This window comes from Daphnia pulex, chromosome 7 (assembly GCF_021134715.1).
Source record: "Daphnia pulex isolate KAP4 chromosome 7, ASM2113471v1".
NCBI lineage: Eukaryota > Metazoa > Arthropoda > Branchiopoda > Diplostraca > Daphniidae > Daphnia > Daphnia pulex.
In genome coordinates this window covers 7,194,577-7,213,003 of record NC_060023.1, presented here as the reverse complement: position 1 = coordinate 7,213,003, position 18,427 = coordinate 7,194,577, and the positions used below count along the sequence as shown (strand labels likewise).

The window sequence follows — 18,427 nt, the reverse complement described above, 5'->3', positions numbered from 1 at the left end:
GAAGAAAAGTTTTCTTAGTACCAACTAATTTTTCGTGGTCGAGTTTGAGCTCCTCGTATTAGGTCTTGTACTTTTGTTTGTTGTTAACTTTTTTGTAAACGTCCCTACCGTGTTTCCAACAAAAATTTCCATTTCCTGCCCCAAGGGAAGAATGGAAAGAAGAGACAAAAAATAAACCAAGAGGAGACAAAGGGACGCGCGGGGTTCTCTCTTTCCTCTCTCCATACCCATCGATACCCATGCTCTGGACAATCCATGATCGTGGTCATCAATGATCACCCCCAAAAAAAGTTATCGGTCTTCATTTTAGACCGAATTAAATGCTATAGGACCTATCATGTAGTCTAGCGGCAAGTATTATGAAGCCCAATCAAAAAGTTCAGTCGGTCAAACACACAGGAACAAAAACAAAATAATTTTTTTTTGTCTGAATCAATAAAAATTGGAAACAACATTCCCGCTAACCACCGCTACCTTGCACTAATCAACAAGTCACAATATTTTTTTCTCTTTCGATACTTTTTGTTTGTTCAACATCTTGTTTAAGTTTAAGTTTTAACTTTTGTTTTGGTTCAAACCACTTTCTGGTAGTTGGCATTACATTTCTGCAAATTTTTTAAGATTAGAAGGTAGGTTGTTTTTTACATACACACACACACACAACCACTTTACATACACAGCTGATGGATATTGTACATTATAGCAATGGCATCTATCAAATAATCAACAATTAAACGTATTATAGTAACATCTAATGCATGTATACACAAATTTGATTGAACTAACTTGAAATCATTGATGATTCGTTTTGTGTCAATTGAAATCTTCCACTCTAACCCAACCTTTGCACCCATAGTCGTTTTACGGTGAATTGTTAAAAAAATAAATCTTCGTGTACAGCTTATCCAGCATTTTCAAAACGCAATCCTCTTTATCATCCTCTTCATCTTCGGATGTAGTGTCTTCAACTTCTTATTCGGTGTTTCTTTAATTGTGTATGAAGACAATGTAATGTATATAGTATCCATAGGTATAAAGTTTCATAAAGTTTCAGGAAAATATATTGGAAAATAAAATTATCCTTTAGTCAGTATGGACTTTGGAATTTAGCCAAATGAAGTTTGCCAGATACTAATATCTAAAACAAATTTTTGCTTGGTATCTTGCCTCCTTTATGTTACGTAGTAAGTGGGGGAATGAAAATGGATTTTCTTTGTTTGTGAAACACGCCGCTAATTTATACTCAAAAAATGAAGAAGATAGCCCTGTTTTTATACAAACAAACCACGCATTTTGAATCAATTGGGCCAAAGGCAAATCTTGCAAGTATCGTAATTATTTTAATAATTCCAAGGCAAGCTTGTTAAAAGAATGAGTTGAGATGAGATGAGACCTATACAGACTTCACGCGGAAAAAATCTATTTTTTAGTTTTTCTTCAACACCCATGCAAACTATGAGACAGATATTAATAGTAATCTTGTATTATTATTTTCGAATAAGTTTATTTATTACTATTTATTATTAGATTTACAACGATTTTGACCTTTAATCACATAGAAAAGATCCCCAGCACTATTTCTATTTTTGGCTACTAGTTTCGGGGGTATTTTTGGTTTTACTTTCAACCCCAATGAAGAGATATAAATAGTTATCTTGTATTATTATTGTTGAAAAATTAAAAAAAAAAAATTTTACAACGAATTCGACTTTTATGGGGTCCCCTTGTTTCGGCACTTTTTCGGCTCAGTGATTTCATAGATTTCGGCACTCTATGTTAATACATATGTTTCCAATATTGAATAAAAAGTTTGTTTTGGCACCAGTTGTAAACCCTTATTTTTCTGTACCCTTATCATCAATTAAGTAACGAACTGACTTTAATGGATTTCAATAGTAATTAAAGATCAGAATTTAACTTTCTTTGTGTAATTTCAGAAACCTTATAGGGGGAAAGAGAGCGGGGTAGAGACCTTTTATATACATTCAGAAGGATTTCAATATTTGTTGGCTACAATTACTATACCTACTCTTAGCTAAAAACAGCGAAGAAAACCATGAAATAATAGATCTTGTATTATTATTCACGAACTGATTTTAACAGACAGCAGAGGTCCGAGAAAAAGTCGTCCCTAGCACGTCATGTTGATACGATTTCGACGTCCCATGTACAGCGCGTTTATCATCGATCTAATCTCTCTTTCCCTTTTCCATCGATGTTTACCCTTTTTTCAAATCCATCTTGATAATTAAATATTTGAGACTTGGCTATATTTGAGGTAATGAAGAACCTTCCCCTGAAATTTTTACAATAGAAAATTCATTTTCGTATTGAGAATCTGCATGGGTAATCTTATCATCTATATACTTTGTAGGTGAGAGGATAGCAAGAAAAATCACTTACAGCGACAAGTTCAAGCTTGTTGTTGCTTGTTTCGTGAAGACCAAACCGAAGAGAACATTTTTCGTTAACAATAATCGACTTTTTTTCTTTCAGTTCCTAAATGAAATGTCTTGCAGAACACACAGGGAAAAATCGGCTTCTTTGAACCTGCTGTTTTTTTCTTGGAGGTGGGCTGAAGTTTTCCCTGGAAATGTTAAGATGTTTCGAATAAGACATTGGCTTGCTACTATATAGATAAAGATGTTGTTGGTGTTAGTATTGTTAGATCCATTTAATTTCCAACAAGTAGACGAAATAGTTGGACGAGGAGTATAATTTGGATTGGAACTTTCACGTTCTTTAATCAGTTTGAAGTGCAACTATTTAAAAGCGAAATTATTATCAGAGATATCCATTTGGAAAAGTACTTTTTAATGCCAATGGGTTGGTAGAAATCGAGTTACGACATCGATAGGTTTTTGTTCTGCATTTTAGATAATTGTTTGTAGCGCCTTTGATCAGTCTATGGAAAAGGCGCTATACAATATCAAATTCAATACATTATTATTATTATGTATGGAAAACGGGTCGCTCAATATATTCCACTACATATTCTATCAATGTACCTAGGCAGAAAAGACCGACATGATAGATCTAATTTACCCTGGAACGAGATTATATTTTCTGGAGGAAATATTGCTAAACATGACACTACTACTTAATATGTAAATGACAAAAATATTATTTTAGATTACCTTTGAATTTTGTAAGGCACTTTTTTAGGGCACAAAAGGCGAACTTACTTCAAAAAAAGAAAAAATGATTCAAATAAAAGTTTTAGGTAGAACTAGAATTATTGCACTCAACACAGAATACGATTGACAAAAAATGTTCAACTTAGTGTTGCAGACGAGAAGTAGATGACTGAGAGTTATGACTATTCTGACTCTAAAAATATGCGACGAAAGTTTATATATTCCCACGCGGCTAATGCATTGGTTAAGAGTGTCAACCGTAGACGAGGGCAATTAAAGATTGGAAAGACAAGTGAAGTCTTAAAAGGGGTCTCAAGTTGGACACAGCCATAAAGAGCAGAAAAGTGAGAAAACAGGGGGAAAGAATGTTTGTGGGCGGGGTTACTGAATACAAAGTAGTGATTGTTACAAGACGTAATATGGCGCACAAGACTGTGCCTTACAATTTACGATATTGGTGCTGTTGCATCATAAATTAAAGCTCCAGTTCGTCGTGATACAATTAAAATAAGAAATAGAGCTTCACTTACAGAAGTACTAAAGATAGGAGGAAAACTTGGCTGGAACAAACAGATACAGCTTGGAGAAGGGATAGAGATCAGAAATGTTTTTCACATTTATGTAGATGAATGGCACATCCCAGGTATTTCCAACACTAAAGGCAACTGCTTGTATGAATCCATGGATAACCATGCAACCACTGGACCATTAGAATTCCCTACATGATAATAAGTATGATGGCAATCCATCCACATATTTGGTATTTAATGATTTAGTTGTACATAAAGTAGCCAATTATAACCTTGAAGAGATTTCAGATATATAATTCGATGGAGTTAACTATCCATTGTGCATGCTATCCCAGTATGGAAGTTAAAAAGTGCTTTTAAGTAGAGTTCACCTGGCAGGTGGACTTAAAAATCTACTTTCCAGCTACTCACTTAGTTCCATAAAAATAGAGTCTGGCTATTTCTTCGACAGCACATCGGCCCATTGTGCAATGTTTCACGTTCCACAACTTCCACTAAATGATATTTCAACTAATTTTTCCACTATTCAATGTGACGTAGTAATAAAAGAGACACATGGACTACACACTTACCTAAAAGACGTAGAAAACATAAAAATAGTCCAGTTGCACTAGTAGAAGTTAAAAATGATACTGGTGATCAATAGTTTGTCAATTTCGTGGTTGATGGACTCAAACAAATTTGCTAACAGCAGACTTTAATGTGTTTGTGGAGAAGGCCCCAGTATCTACAATAGCAGATACCCAGCTAAAAGAGAATTGTAGTTAAACTGTAGTATGAGGAAAGGTTGAATAACTGAAGTTATTTGGCTGGAAAACTATAGTAAAGATAATTGAAATGAATATAGTTTTACTTCAGTTCCAATTTGCTGTTTTGTTACTTCATTAATTTTATAATAGTAAATTTGCTACGTTTTAAATAACTGTATCAAATATTTTAACTACATTCAATTCACTCAACCACGTAAAGTAATTAAACTGAACGCATGTAGCTATTTCAATCTGTGTTTATTTAATTCAACATAGAACAAAAATGGAAACATAATGAGAAAATAACATTCATATCTCTGTGTACACGGAAAACAAAACTTTAACGGTGATTACATCATGACTAATTTGATTTTTTGGATTACTTGGTATCTATATTGTTTAAGTGGCGTTGTTGAGTTTTTTTACGAATTACAGCGCGTATTGCATCACTTTCCTTTTTCCTCCGGGAAGAAACTTAAAACGCAAGCTTTATAATTGAGGAAAGAAAATTAAATAGAAAATAGTTAAGCTAGCTTTCTAGCTTTGTTTGAAATTAAAAGTTAAATTTAAAAAGCTAGAAAATAATAATAGCTATTCTTTAAATTCCAGTTGTTTATGGTATCGACCACTTTACCCACTCGACCACCACATTCGATCACTTTATAACATCCCTGGAGTTCTCCTTCGCATACCGGATTAAAGTTCGCGACCATTCTCCAAATCGACAATCTAAAACCAATTTAGATTTGAAGATCAAATCCAAAGTCGTGAAGCTCAACGACATTTCCAAACTGATTCTTATTATTCTGGAACTTCTGGTGTCACTTATGAAATTGGAGAATGAGAGCTGCAAATTGAGGAGTAAGCTAAGAGACTATCTCGTCAACTGTGGGTGGATCAATCAAAGGCCCAACCTCTTGCTAGAAGCATGCACGTCTTACGAAGGAAAAACTAGCCAGTTCAAGTTGATCAAGTTGTTGCTGGAGCGAATCCCAACGCTGTCGATACACACCATCGCAACCCTCTTCACATTCTGGCTAACAAAGAACTTTCGAGGCTTGCTTTTTGGAGTCAACCTTATTATTCTACTCAGGCAGAATAGTTCATTGCGACGCGACTACTCCTTCTCCTTGCATTTCAACCTGTTGTTCTTTCTTACTTCTTCAGACGTCATTTTTCTTGAGTACCCGGAAAGATAGGAATAGGATTCAGTCAGCAGGAATAGAAGTAAGCTTCTTGCTCATCCAAGGCCATTACTGCTCTCAAGGAAGCTTCACCCTCACTCAAAACGATTGCCGCATCTTTAACTGTGAATGACGAAGCTTCAAGTGAGACACGACACGAGATTAAAAGAGAAGTAAAGACAGAAGTTATGAGGATGTATGTGATCTTCTTGTTGCATGTACAAGTAAAAAAGCGTGAAACCAATAATTTTAAGGATGAAAATGTCTAAGAAGGGATTGTTACTGTGGACGTTCCTTTCAACCAAGTAACAATATTTTGTAGGTTCTATCGTCCACAATTTGAAGTAAATTTTGTTAAACCAATTCCCTTCAATTGGGGAATGAAATTTCGGATAAACGAAAATTAAAATTGCACCAAACTATATCACATTCATGAGTAGTTACCTAGAAAAAACAGAGCTGTATAGAAATGTCTAAATATTTTTTTTTTATATTTCAGTCTCTTACGTTTCAATACGGTCATTTGCCAACCCTCATGAATGAACATCAAGTGAAACTAGTGGAGGAAATCTTAAATCATTAAAGCACGTCGTTGATTTTTAATTGCTTTGTTTTTTTATTAATTGTTATTTATTGGGTAACAGGTTGTTGTCAATGTCAAAGAAAGAGTGTTACTAAAGGATGTTCCTTCTACCAAAATACTACTACTTTGTAGGTTTTATCATCCACAATTTGAACGACGAGCTCATTCTCTAGCGATTTCTAAGATTTCAATGATATTTGAAGCAGACGAAAATACAATACTGCCATGTAAAAATATCTTATCGTTAAGGAAAATAGATTTTAATCTGGCAATATTGCCTATGCATCGCATGCTCCACTGCCGCTCCATCAACAAAGTAAGCGGCGGAAATATGAATATCCACTGTTTGAATTCTTAATTGTTTTATTTTTACTTAATTTTCCTTCGCATAACTTTAAATCGTCTGCTGCTATAAGTTGTCAACAAAAAGGCTAAAAATTGGGTTTTTTTAATTTTCATCAGAGATTTGGGATACTTTAGAATCACTTTTCTGAGAAGCAAATAACTTAAGGGAAAAACCAATTTTATAAATATATTCATTGGTGTCTCAACCATCAAAATCAGAAAAAAAGAATCGTTTAGCCTTTTCCCTCACAGCCTATGTTAACTGTTAGTGTTTTCATTCCTCCTGAAGTCTACAACACTATACAATATTTTATAAGCTTAAAGTATTGACACTATCTACAAGAAAAAAAATCAATTATTTTTTTTACCGGAGGGGGGGGGGGTAAATCTAGACAGAGCTGTGGGGTTATTTTTGACGGGTATAAAGGGTTAGGCCTTGGGCCAATTATGCCTCGAAAACATATCTTTTCTTTCCTTTGAAAAATTTATTATTATTTTCTTAGCTATTTCCAAACTTTATAATTAATATGATTACATTTTTCACTACATCTTGATAATTTTTTCTTAATCTAAAGGTTGAGGTATAAGAGATAAAAAACGAAATCTTTTTTATATTTACGAAATCATTTTCGTCATACTCTTCTAAATTGCGGTTAAAATATTTTAAAAAATAATCTCACTACAATAATAAAATTGTTCCTCTCCTCTTCCGGAAGACGCGTTATATGGTAGGCTAAAATCTTAGGTAGAAATTTATGGGAACCAGATACAAGTAATTATTTTCACTAGTAAATAGAGTAATAAGCACAGACACAATTTTTTGATTGAATTTAAGGACACAAGTATTTTTGGTCTTAAGTATTCATGCACAGTTGTATTTAAATGTTTCATAATTCGGGCTTTAAGTAATGCATGTTTACATGTTTTTATTCAAATGCTCACTAGAATTTATGTCAACAGTTATTTTAATTATAATGCAGCAATTATGTCACTAGCCATTACTTAAGTAATTATAGTCTTAAGTAATTGTTCTCTGCCTTTATCTAGAAATATCGGGTTTGCTGTATCAAGCAGACATAATAAAAAACACAGAAGGAGTTTACTTTGATCATTCTCATCTTGATTAGCAACATCATATAGCAGTGGATGTTATGGAAAAGGAAGCTGTTGGTGGTGTTGAAGAGGAGGAAGTGGCTTTTAATAGTGTGAAGATGAAGAAGATGCTGCTTGGTTATGCTGTGGACGTTTATTTAAGAACACAAAACGATTCTGCATTGACAAAAATAAGAAAAAATCCATTATAAAATTTAAAGAAAATTAAAAATAAACTTAGGTAATCCAAATCGCAAACAAGTGAGAGTGGCGCTAAACACTTCCCCCTGTTTGTTTCTGGTTTGCCAGGATCCTTGCTCTGTAACCTTCAATCATGGAAATCTAATGTAATTGCGCCAATGCTGTATAGGTGACCGAGAAACATTGTAGTACATCGTCGCTGGCTTGTTTCGGAAATAATATTTAGTACACGTTATGAAATATTGAAACAGTCAAATTTAACAGATACACAAACTGTTGTATAATGATTTCCATTTCGTTTGATAGTCCTCAATGTATGCGATGTTTGCACATGTCGACTCAAAAACGCAAACAATAATGAGGTTGAATTGAACAGAATAGGTTGAATTCAAAATCCATTTTTTCCACGTACCTTATGCTTTACACCGAGCCCAATTTTCAGATTGGAAGAAAATCAACGCTAGTTAGCGACAGGCGGTGGTTGGCGTGTTTAACTGCAACGTAAGTTACAATTTAACAGTACGCGTTGGTGAATCACTGCTACGGCTTACCCGGCGAAAGTCTCGATCAATTTCTGCATTGTCCTTTCTTTTTCTTTTTATGATAGGAATGTGCAGTCAGCGAGACATGGACTTGAATCCGAAGCATGCCGTTGTTGGGACACTTGTGGTAATTATGATAACTTTTCGTACATCTAAAGACGAAATTTCCAGAGCACGTTACGTGACGTTTCGGCGCAACATACGTGCGGTTACCACAAATTGTGACAAATTGTGACAAAAAAACATAAACCAACAAACAGTTAATTGCCTGAATCAACCGAAGACAAGGACAACATTTTCATTTTGTAGTACAAAAAATATTGACCAAGACATGGAGAGACACAATAATTCATTGTATTTAGGACCTGTGATGTTGAACTGCAAAATCCTCCATTTTCTCAAGTATTTGGTGTAGAAGAGAGAGAATCTTTTATCTCAACCGCAATTTGTTTGACCGCGAGTTTGTCAACTGCTAGATTGTTTGCCTGCATACAGCGACTCCAGAGGGCAAATATCAACCCTTTCTTGACAAAATTCCGGAAATGTGTGTCTAATTTCAACCTTTTAGTCACGATCTGTTCTTCGACGTTTGTCGGGATGTTTCTTTTCCGGTTCTCTGTCGATATGGTGGATAGTGAATGGACTGACTTTTTTGCTACACGGTTTCTAGTTTTCCAAATTGTGTGAGATGGAGAACTCGTTTTGGACCAAGTTTGGGTAGATGGCCAGCCTACAGGGTGAGCAGATTCGAGTGCAGATGTTGTAGCCGCCGCAACGGACAACATGGGTACCTCCAACATGCCCTCATTCCACGGACAACTTTGACAGCTAAGTTCCTCAAATTGTGCTTGTCTTTTGACAGCATTGAAACTGATTTGGTCTACCGTGCCCTGCATTTGGAACACCACGACGCCCAATACGGCGTCACAGTTTTAGGTATCTCGTAAAACTAAAAAAGAAAAAAAACACAAATTGTATCGTTTAGATATGCTGAGAGTATTTTAACATCACTTACATGCGTCAGTATACGGCGTCAGCTCGTGAGGCAAAGGGCTCTGTTTGGCTACTGGCACGAGATTAAAATTTTGTAGACTACCAGAAAGCATTGATGCTGTAGTGGAATCAATCACTCCAAACGAATTTCTCTTGTTCAATATATCGTAGAGGAATTTGTGGCCAATAATTTCAGCATGGCTAACCGTATAAATGTGAAAAAAGAAAAAAAAACTTGTCGCTAGGTGCTTTGCTCACCAACTCGAAGTGGGTCCACACCCTTTCATTTGAAATAAATCACCTAACTTTCATTGATTTAGGCATTTTGAAGTCAGCAGGAAGAGAAGTAGCATTGATCTAAAAAATGATCATAAAAAAAATAAAAAATAGAATAATGACACGAAATTTTAGTTGTTACGTTACGATAAGCCATCAGAAAACTGACGTGTAGGCCACAGATGTCAGCTCTAAAACTAGTGTGTTCATACATTATTGACATACGATCCCCTGTACGAACATTCCACTGTTCTGCCCCAGGATGGTTCCAGTCATCCTTCTGATGGATAGCTGTAGGTTTCTCATGTAGCTTTGTCTCTTGCTCACTTTTGCCACTGCTTGTAGGGATTCCTGAATTGACAAGTGACCCCAATGCCATATTAGGTTCAACGTGCTTGATGTGTGAATTATATGTTTCTTCGACAGTGGGGAATTACTAGCCATTCGATGAGTCGTTTGATGATTCTTTTTTTTTATTCGGCCTAGCGTATACGCTTCTATCTCAAAAGTAAGCAGTATCGGTGTCCGTTTAACCAATGGCTTGATGCGTTTCCGCTTCGGACTCCAATTCGGTAGTCATTCGTGTCGCTTGCTGTTGGAAACTCTGGATGCGGGTGGAATAAGCGCCAGCAATTCAAGCCGATGCATATGCAATTGCGGCAGTAGCCTCCTCATTGACTTCTGCTGCCCATGCTGATTTTGCTGACGTGGAAGAAAAGTTTTCTTAGTACCAACTAATTTTTCGTGGTCGAGTTTGAGCTCCTCGTATTAGGTCTTGTACTTTTGTTTGTTGTTAACTTTTTTGTAAACGTCCCTACCGTGTTTCCAACAAAAATTTCCATTTCCTGCCCCAAGGGAAGAATGGAAAAAAGAGACGAAAAATTAACCAAGAGGAGACAAAGGGACGCGCGGGGTTCTCTCTTTCCTCTCTCCATACCCATCGATACCCATGCTCTGGACAATCCATGATCGTGGTCATCAATGATCACCCCCAAAAAAAGTTATCGGTCTTCATTTTAGACCGAATTAAATGCTATAGGACCTATCATGTAGTCTAGCGGCAAGTATTATGAAGCCCAATCAAAAAGTTCAGTCGGTCAAACACACAGGAACAAAAACAAAATAATTTTTTTTTGTCTGAATCAATAAAAATTGGAAACAACATTCCCGCTAACCACCGCTACCTTGCACTAATCAACAAGTCACAATATTTTTTTCTCTTTCGATACTTTTTGTTTGTTCAACATCTTGTTTAAGTTTAAGTTTTAACTTTTGTTTTGGTTCAAACCACTTTCTGGTAGTTGGCATTACATTTCTGCAAATTTTTTAAGATTAGAAGGTAGGTTGTTTTTTACATACACACACACACACACACCCACTTTACATACACAGCTGATGGATATTGTACATTATAGCAACGGCATCTATCAAATAATCAACAATTAAACGTATTCTAGTAACATCTAATGCATGTATACACAAATTTGATTGAACTAACTTGAAATCATTGATGATTCGTTTTGTCAATTGAAATCTTCCACTCTAACCCAACCTTTGCACCCATAGTCGTTTTACGGTGAATTGTTAAAAAAATAAATCTTCGTGTACAGCTTATCCAGCATTTTCAAAACGCAATCCTCTTTATCATCATCTTCATCTTCGGATGTAGTGTCTTCAACTTCTTATTCAGTGTTTCTTTAATTGTGTATGAAGACAATGTAATGTATATAGTATCCATAGGTATAAAGTTTCATAAAGTTTCAGGAAAATATATTGGAAAATAAAATTATCCTTTAGTCAGCATGGACTTTGGAATTTAGCCAAATGAAGTTTTCCAGATACTAATATCTAAAACAAATTTTTGCTTGGTATCTTGCCTCCTTTATGTTACATAGTAAGTGGGGGAATGAAAATGGATTTTCTTTGTTTGTGAAACACGCCGCTAATTTATACTCAAAAAATGAAGAAGATAGCCCTGTTTTTATACAAACAAACCACGCATTTTGAATCAATTGGGCCAAAGGCAAATCTTGCAAGTATCGTAATTATTTTAATAATTCCAAGGCAAGCTTGTTAAAAGAATGAGTTGAGATGAGATGAGACCTATACAGACTTCACGCGGAAAAAATCTATTTTTTAGTTTTTCTTCAACACCCATGCAAACTATGAGACAGATATTAATAGTAATCTTGTATTATTATTTTCGAATAAGTTTATTTATTACTATTTATTATTAGATTTACAACGATTTTGACCTTTAATCACATAGAAAAGATCCCCAGCACTATTTCTATTTTTGGCTACTAGTTTCGGGGGTATTTTTGGTTTTACTTTCAACCCCAATGAAGAGATATAAATAGTTATCTTGTATTATTATTGTTGAAAAATTAAAAAAAAAAATTTTTACAACGAATTCGACTTTTATGGGGTCCCCTTGTTTCGGCACTTTTTCGGCTCAGTGATTTCATAGATTTCGGCACTCTATGTTAATACATATGTTTCCAATATTGAATAAAAAGTTTGTTTTGGCACCAGTTGTAAACCCTTATTTTTCTGTACCCTTATCATCAATTAAGTAACGAACTGACTTTAATGGATTTCAATAGTAATTAAAGATCAGAATTTAACTTTCTTTGTGTAATTTCAGAAACCTTATAGGGGGTAAGAGAGCGGGGTAGAGACCTTTTATATACATTCAGAAGGATTTCAATATTTGTTGGCTACAATTACTATACCTACTCTTAGCTAAAAACAGCGAAGAAAACCATGAAATATAAATATAGATCTTGTATTATTATTCACGAACTGATTTTAACAGACAGCAGAGGTCCGAGAAAAAGTCGTCCCTAGCACGTCATGTTGATACGATTTCGACGTCCCATGTACAGCGCGTTTATCATCGATCTAATCTCTCTTTCCCTTTTCCATCGATGTTTACCCTTTTTTCAAATCCATCTTGATAATTAAATATTTGAGACTTGGCTATATTTGAGGTAATGAAGAACCTTCCCCTGAAAATTTTTACAATATAAAATTCATTTTCGTATTGAGAATCTGCATGGGTAATCTTATCATCTATATACTTTGTAGGTGAGAGGATAGCCAGAAAAATCACTTACAACGACAAGTTCAAGCTTGTTGTTGCTTGTTTCGTGAAGACCAAACCGAAGAGAACATTTTTCGTTAATAATAATCGACTTTTTTTCTTTCAGTTCCTAAATGAAATGTCTTGCAGAACACACAGGGAAAAATCGGCTTCTTTGAACCTGCTGTTTTTTTCTTGGAGGTGGGCTGAAGTTTTCCCTGGAAATGTTAAGATGTTTCGAATAAGACATTGGCTTGCTACTATATAGATAAAGATGTTGTTGGTGTTAGTATTGTTAGATCCATTTAATTTCCAACAAGTAGACGAAATAGTTGGACGAGGAGTATAATTTGGATTGGAACTTTCACGTTCTTTAATCAGTTTGAAGTGCAACTATTTAAAAGCGAAATTATTATCAGAGATATCCATTTGGAAAAGTACTTTTTAATGCCAATGGGTTGGTAGAAATCGAGTTACGACATCGATAGGTTTTTGTTCTGCATTTTAGATAATTGTTTGTAGCGCCTTTGATCAGTCTATGGAAAAGGCGCTATACAATATCAAATTCAATACATTATTATTATTATGTATGGAAAACGGGTCGCTCAATATATTCCACTACATATTCTATCAATGTACCTAGGCAGAAAAGACCGACATGATAGATCTAATTTACCCTGGAACGAGATTATATTTTCTGGAGGAAATATTGCTAAACATGACACTACTACTTAATATGTAAATGACAAAAATATTATTTTAGATTACCTTTGAATTTTGTAAGGCACTTTTTTAGGGCACAAAAGGCGAACTTACTTCAAAAAAAGAAAAAATGATTCAAATAAAAGTTTTAGGTAGAACTAGAATTATTGCACTCAACACAGAATACGATTGACAAAAAATGTTCAACTTAGTGTTGCAGACGAGAAGTAGATGACTGAGAGTTATGACTATTCTGACTCTAAAAATATGCGACGAAAGTTTATATATTCCCACGCGGCTAATGCATTGGTTAAGAGTGTCAACCGTAGACGAGGGCAATTAAAGATTGGAAAGACAAGTGAAGTCTTAAAAGGGGTCTCAAGTTGGACACAGCCATAAAGAGCAGAAAAGTGAGAAAACAGGGGGAAAGAATGTTTGTGGGCGGGGTTACTGAATACAAAGTAGTGATTGTTACAAGACGTAATATGGCGCACAAGACTGTGCCTTACAATTTACGATATTGGTGCTGTTGCATCATAAATTAAAGCTCCAGTTCGTCGTGATACAATTAAAATAAAAAATAGAGCTTCACTTACAGAAGTACTAAAGATAGGAGGAAAACTTGGCTGGAACAAACAGATACAGCTTGGAGAAGGGATAGAGATCAGAAATGTTTTTCACATTTATGTAGATGAATGGCACACCCCAGGTATTTCCAACACTAAAGGAAACTGCTTGTATGAATCCATGGATAACCATGCAACCACTGGACCATAAGAATTTCCTACGTGATAGGCTGAAAAGTATGATGGCAATCCATCCACATATTTGGTATTTAATGATTTAGTTGTACATAAAGTAGCCAATTATAACCTTGAAGAGATTTCAGATATATAATTCGATGGAGTTAACTATCCATTGTGCATGCTATCCCAGTATGGAAGTTAAAAAGTGCTTTTAAGTAGAGTTCACCTGGCAGGTGGACTTAAAAATCTACTTTCCAGCTACTCACTTAGTTCCATAAAAATAGAGTCTGGCTATTTCTTCGACAGCACATCGGCCCATTGTGCAATGTTTCACGTTCCACAACTTCCAATAAATGATAATTCAACTAATTTTTCCACTATTCAATGTGACGTGGTAATAAAAGAGACACATGGACTACACATTTACCTAAAAGACGTAGAAAACATAAAAATAGTCCAATTGCACTAGTAGAAGATAAAAATGATACTGGTGATCAATAGTTTGTCAATTTCGTGGTTGATGGACTCAAACAAATTTGCTAACAGCAGACTTTAATGTGTTTGTGGAGAAGGCCCCAGTATCTACAATAGCAGGTACCCAGCTAAAAGAGAATTGCAGTTTAACTGTAGTATGAGGAAAGGTTGAATAACTGAAGTTATTTGGCTGGAAAACTATAGTAAATATAATTGAAATGAATATAGTTTTACTTCAGTTCCATATTTCTGTTTTGTTACTTCATTAATTTTATAATAGTAAATTTGCTACGTTTTAAATAACTGTATCAAATATTTTAACTACATTCAATTCACTCAACCACGAAAAGTAATTAAACTGTACGCATGTAGCTATTTCAATCTGTGTTTATTTAATTTAACATAGAACAAAAATGGAAACATAATGAGAAAATAACATTCATATCTCTGTATACACGGAAAACAAAACTTTAACGGTGATTACATCATGACTAATTTGATTTTTTGGATTACTTGGTATCTATATTGTTTAAGTGGCGTTGTTGAGTTTTTTTACGAATTACAGCGCGTATTGCATCACTTTCCTTTTTCCTCCGGGAAGAAACTTAAAACGCAAGCTTTATAATTGAGGAAAGAAAATTAAATAGATAATAGTTAAGCTAGCTTTCTAGCTTTGTTTGAAATTAAAAGTTAAATTTAAAAAGCTAGAAAATAATAATAGCTATTCTTTAAATTCCAGTTGTTTATGGTATCGACCACTTTACCCACTCGACCACCACATTCGATCACTTTATGACATCCCTGGAGTTTTCCTTCGCATACCGGGTTAAAGTTCGCGACCATGCTCCAAATCGACAATCTAAAACCAATTTAGATTTGAAGATCAAATCCAAAGTCGTGAAGCTCAACGACATTTCCAAACTGATTCTTATTATTCTGGAACTTCTGGTGTCACTTATGAAATTGGAGAATGAGAGCTGCAAATTGAGGAGTGAGCTAAGAGACTATCTCGTCAACTATGGGTGGATCAATCAAAGGCCCAACCTCTTGCTAGAAGTATGCACGTCTTACGAAGGAAAAACTAGCCAGTTCAAGTTGATCAAGTTGTTGCTGGAGCGAATCCCAACGCTGTCGATACACACCATCGCAACCCTCTTCATATTCTGGCTAACAAAGAACTTTCGAGGCTTGCTTTTTGGAGTCAAACTTATTATTCTACTCAGGCAGAATAGTTCATTGCACTCGTTTGAATTATCTTGGATGGAGGATTCCATGAAGATCAAGTCAATCTCCGTGGTCAATCAGCATTGGAGTGTCTTTATTCTTCTGAACTCCTTCTGATGTATCCAAATGCCCAATTATGCCAGTTGGTCGGCAACTTCTTGACAGGTGTTCGTCCGTTATCTTGTTTAGCTGCTCAAGCTATTCGAAGGCATAAGCTCCCCTTTGAATATTTACCGGTATCTGGTCGATTCGGAAAAAAAAATGGATTTGCCGAATTGGATTTGCCGAATCGACATAATGCCGAAATTGTATTGTCGATTCGGCAAAACTTGCCAAATCATTTTTAGCTAAGTATTCAAATTGCGTCGATCCAGCCAAAATAACCCAATAGTTGGCGCGAGTATTTTTTTAGAATTGAACGAAATTTTGCCAGTGGGTTTGTGCTGTCAAGAAATACTAATTTTCAAAATTTGGCAATAGTTTTCAAAATACGGCAAAATGAAAATGGATTTTCTTCATTTTTCCGTAGTCCACTTTTGCAATTCGATTTTTGTTTTTATTAATTTATATTCCATATTGATTGATAATCTCATATTTCATAATACATGGTTGTATAAAGTTTTTCATGTGCAATCTTTTTGTTAAATTTTATTTATTAAATATTTTAATATTACTAAGATAAGGATAAAGTTTTGATACCCATCTCTCTTAAAAATCAATATCTGCCTATGCTGCTAACATTTATACAACCGGTATTCACACAATTGTACTGTATAGAGAATATATTGATTTATACCACATATCAAAACGAGAAATACGCTATTTCTCCTTTATTTGATTTTAAATGCTTCTTGTTTATTGTATGGTACAAAATACTACAAATACACACTAATAAAAAATGACAATATGATTCCTTGCATCCTGAATCCTGGAATAGAAATAAAACAAATTAAATAATTAGAAGACTTGTTTACAGCAGGTGTTTTGACTTGTAAGAGTAAGTCGAAAGGTTTCATTATTTAAACACCGAACACATTTACGTACACAAGTGTTCACTAAGAGTGAGGATAGAGAGAGAGAATGGAGAGGGATAATAGAGAGGGAGAATGGAGAGGGAGAATGGAGAGGGAGAATAGAAAGGGAGAATAGCTGCTATCGAGCAGCGAGTGGAGGAGACCACGGAGTGGTCGACGACCGGCGGCTGGCTGCTGACTGACTGTTGACTGGACTCTGCTTCCGGTGGCTGCTGGTGACTGCTCTGCTGCTGTTGCTGCTGCTGCCGATGCTGCTACTCCTGGTGGGGGATGCGACATTACTCAAGTCTACTGTGAACAGAGAAAATTTTAGAAAATACATTGCATCATCAAAAAAACATTTGTCTAGCAGAGCGTAGTTTCGATCTACGGACTTCTGGGTTATGGGCCCAGCACGCTTCCGCTGCGCCACTCTGCTTGGATCTACAATTTCAAAAATAGAAACTCATTCAAAAAAATTTGTACTTCTGTTGATCATTGGCGATTCCAATTTTCATAATTATCATCTAAGATTTTAACCCACACGATTGACATGGTTTTGTAATAATGTAACTTTTGATTAGATTCCTACAAAACTACTCATTTAGCAGAAATATTTCTGAGTTCTTACCAAACAAGTACTGCATCGACCGGGAATCGAACCCGGGCCGCCCACGTGGCAAGCGAGCATTCTACCACTGAACCATCAATGCGACATTGCCAAAGTCTACTGAGCATAGATAAATTTTTAAAAAATACATTGCTTCATCAAAAAAATATTTGTCTAGCAGAGCGTAGTTTCGATCTACGGACCTCTGGGATATTGGCCCAGCACGCTTCCGCTGCTCCACTCTGCTTGGATCTACAATTTCAAAAATAGAGACTCATTCAAAAAAATGTGTACTTCTGTTGATCATTGGCGATTCCAATTTTCATAATTCTCGCCTAAGATGTTAACCAACACGATTGACATGGTTTTGTATTAAAGTTACTTTAGATTAGATTACTTAGTGACTCACGATCTATTTGTTGATTTATTTTTAATAATATCTACAAATTCGAAATCTGATCAATTTACTCATTTGCAGAAATATTTCTGAGTTTTTACCCATATAGTACTGCATAGGCCGGGAATCGAACCCGGGCCGCCCACGTGGCAAGCGAGCATTCTACCACTGAACCATCGATGCGACATTGTTCAAGTCTACTGTGCACAGAGAAAATTTTAGAAAATACATTGCATCATCAAAAAAACATTTGTCTAGCAGAGCGTAGTTTCGATCTACGGACCTCTGGGTTATGGGCCCAGCACGCTTCCGCTGCGCCACTCTGCTTGGATCTATACTTTCAAAAATAGAAACTCATTCCAAAAAATGTGTACTTCTGTTGATCATTGGCGATTCCAATTTTCATAATTCTCGCCTAAGATGTTAACCAACACGATTGACATGGTTTTGTATTAAAGTTACTTTTGATTAGATTCGTAGTGACTCACGATCTATTTGTTGATTTATTTTTAATAATATCTACAAATTCGAAATCTGAACAATT

General features: G+C 35.3%; 1 non-coding gene across 1 annotated transcript; it reads right to left on the bottom strand.

Annotated features, from left to right (window-relative positions):
* Positions 1-18,138: 18,138 nt before the first annotated feature.
* Positions 18,139-18,210, bottom strand: Trnam-cau. The gene has a single exon. It is a non-coding gene; the product is annotated as a tRNA-Met (tRNA).
* Positions 18,211-18,427: the final 217 nt, after the last annotated feature.